Here is a 2,961-nt window from a genome sequence, read left to right as displayed (position 1 = left end):
CTCGAGTTCCCCAGTGGCTCAGCGGTATGCCTGCTAACTTACAACACTAAAAACCGGATTTCGATACCCGTGGTGGGCAGAGCACAGATAGCTCATTGTGTAGCTTTGTGCTTAATTCAAAACAACAGCAACAGCTTTACCCAACATACTGTGCCTTATTTTTTCGTCAACTCAACCGTTTCTCCTCTCAGAAGTTTTATTTATTGTTCGGATCTAATTGCCTTTACATTAGTTACTTTCACGTCGTTCGTCACGTGGTTCCTTTTCGATTTGTTCAAGTTCAGTAATGTTGCCTTGTTCCTTGTTGTTTGGTCATATTGTAATGACAATTCCAACAAATGTTGATTATCCCCTGAAACAGAACGAGTCTGATGCAAAAGTTACTAAGAGAAGTCTAATATTACATAGATGATGACATCAGTAACATTGGAAAACCAACAGTGAATAACTTATTCTTATTCATAGAGATCACATTACTATCCTTTATTGTTAGTGTTGTTATTGAGCTGAAAGCCTGTAAAACGACAATTTATATGCACACAAATATAACAGAGTGTTTGGCACAATGAAGCCATCACTCTAAGTCGAAACCAATAACTGTTCTTTTTATCATATTCAGCTAACCATCTGCCGTGGGAAAGATAAATTAACCATTCGAATCAGGATGAATCATAACCAGGATGAAGCCTGTCATTCTCACGTTCAAGCTGTGCATAAGACTGCCGATCGATTTTTATTTTCTTTTATGTGTCATTTCTTATATATATATATGTTATGTGTGTATCGGTTTACTTACGCATAAGAATATTATTGTCATATTCCGCTTACAGTCATCTAGAATGCTTGCCACGTGAAACATGCATCATTATTTTGTCAGCAGTCTCGTGAGTAAATATATATATATAGTAAGAAAGCTAACTAATTTTAAAGCACTTATCTGGTTGCCTGCTCTGTGTCAGTTAAAGACTTTTCGATAAAGTTAGTCAGGTTCAAACGAGATACTGTTGTGTGAAGTCTTCAAATATTACATATGTTCAGAGTAGAAAGTTTATTCTTTGCCAAACTTCTCTCTTACCATCAAATATTCATCTTCATTGTCTATATTTCTTTTCGCTTTACGTTGTTATCAACCAAAATGTTTATAATTATAGGACTGGCACTTTGATTTAGAGCAAAGACACATTAGGTTATCTGTTGTGTTCCCGGCGGAGAATCGAAGCCCAGCTTTTAGCGTCGTGAATCCGTAGAATTACCACTGTCTCACTGGGAGACGTAATTCTAAGTGTTATAAACAACGTACGTATCTATTGTAGCTTCCTACAGTTCCCTTAGGACCAAACAGGCTAGTGTTTAGCGTTCCGAGCTGTAAATAAGAAACACTAAAGTTCGAGCAATGATATTTCACTAAATAGGTTCTATATCTTTAGTTATGAGTGTGCTAGTGACTTCTGATATTCGGTTTAAAAAGCTGACCTCTCGTTGCACAGAAATTCTATGTTACGTACGGCTATTTTGGGGTTCAAAGTTTTAAAGAGTAATAACCTTTTTTCCTTTATCCAATACGAATGTTAGTTAGATGACTGCCGCAAAAATGTTTAAACCTTATTTGTTTCTTATTTTTACGAAGGGCATGTGATGAAGTTATTACTACGCTATACAAAATAGTTCTGTTTTAAAAGTATAAAAAAGCGTAAAATTCCGTTATACGAACAAAATAAAATGAAAACACATTTTTCCAAATGATAAAATTACAACATAAAAGTACACGCTCATTACGTTACACGAAAAATCATAAATAATAAATAATAATGAATAATATATTTATATTTTAATCATAGCAATGAAGTCGGATTACGAATTAAAATTTGCAGACAAAATTCTGATATTATTGAATAACCGAAAGGTCACAAAACAAAGTGTACAAAACAACACAATGAGCTGCCTGCCCTGTACCCGCCACAGGGATCGAACTTCTAATTTATATTTATATATACAGTGGCACCTCGGTTCTTGAACTTAATCCGTTCCAGAAGGCTGTTCGAAAACCGAATTAATTTTTCCCATAAGAAATACTGTAAATTAAATTAGTCCGTTACAGACCTCCAAAAATTACGCATTATGAAGCATTTTAAATAAAAATATTGTTTATTTATACCTGTATAATAATACTTACATGTCAACCACAAACACTATAAACACAATAAAAAAACAATAAATGAAAATTTAACTGCACTTTACCTGTGCTGAGGAGAGCTGATGGTATAAGTGAAAGGTGGTGAGGAACTTGGAGAGTAGGAGGGTTATTATTGTTTGGAAGGGAGTCACCTTCCATAAAACGTCAGGTAACTCTCCTTCTGGGGTTCTTTCTCTTTTCTGTCTCTTTGTACTGCTACAACCTGCTTGAGACTCACTAGACCTATTTCTCACTAAAAACTTGTCCAATGAGGTTTGTTTCTGCCTGCCCATGGTGGCTTATTTAATCAGAATATTAAGAAACAACACAGTAAAACGAGAACGTTCACAGCAGATTTTAGTGGGGTGTGGACTGAGCGACAGGTGCAGGTAAAATGTTTTGGGCAAGCGGCATGGGCCGAAAATGGTCGAAGGGTCGTTCGGGTCATCAGTCGGGTTATTTTCAGGGTTCGGGCCGACGAGCTTGGTTCGGGAACTGAGTTTGTGTTCGACAACCGAGACATTTTCTTCTCAAACAATATGTTCGAAAACAAATTGTTCAAGAAGGAGTCGTTCGAGAACCGAGGTGCTACTGCATATTATTCGATGTTTCTGTTCATGTTACTGGAACCCACGTCATTCATACACGTCATTGTATCATCACATATAAAATTATAGGGCCAATCGTGAATCAGGAATTCACAGTGCGTTCGTCCGACATGACCAGGTGGTTAAGGCGTTAGACTCGTAATACAAGGGTCGAGTTTCGAATCCCTGTCACGCCAAACC

General features: G+C 36.7%; 1 pseudogene across 1 annotated transcript in view; it reads right to left on the bottom strand.

The window, feature by feature from the left end:
* Positions 1-200: 200 nt before the first annotated feature.
* Positions 201-2,961, bottom strand: part of LOC143251800 (metabotropic glutamate receptor 4-like) — a 61,840-nt pseudogene continuing 59,079 nt past the window's right edge. Inside the window, exon 6 of the transcript XR_013028651.1 lies at positions 201-352. The product of XR_013028651.1 is annotated as a metabotropic glutamate receptor 4-like (transcript). The remainder of the gene's footprint in view (positions 353-2,961) is intronic.

Source organism: Tachypleus tridentatus, chromosome 6 (genome assembly GCF_004210375.1).
Source record: "Tachypleus tridentatus isolate NWPU-2018 chromosome 6, ASM421037v1, whole genome shotgun sequence".
Taxonomy (NCBI): Eukaryota; Metazoa; Arthropoda; class Merostomata; order Xiphosura; family Limulidae; genus Tachypleus; species Tachypleus tridentatus.
This window is presented reverse-complemented; position numbering and strand designations above follow the sequence as displayed.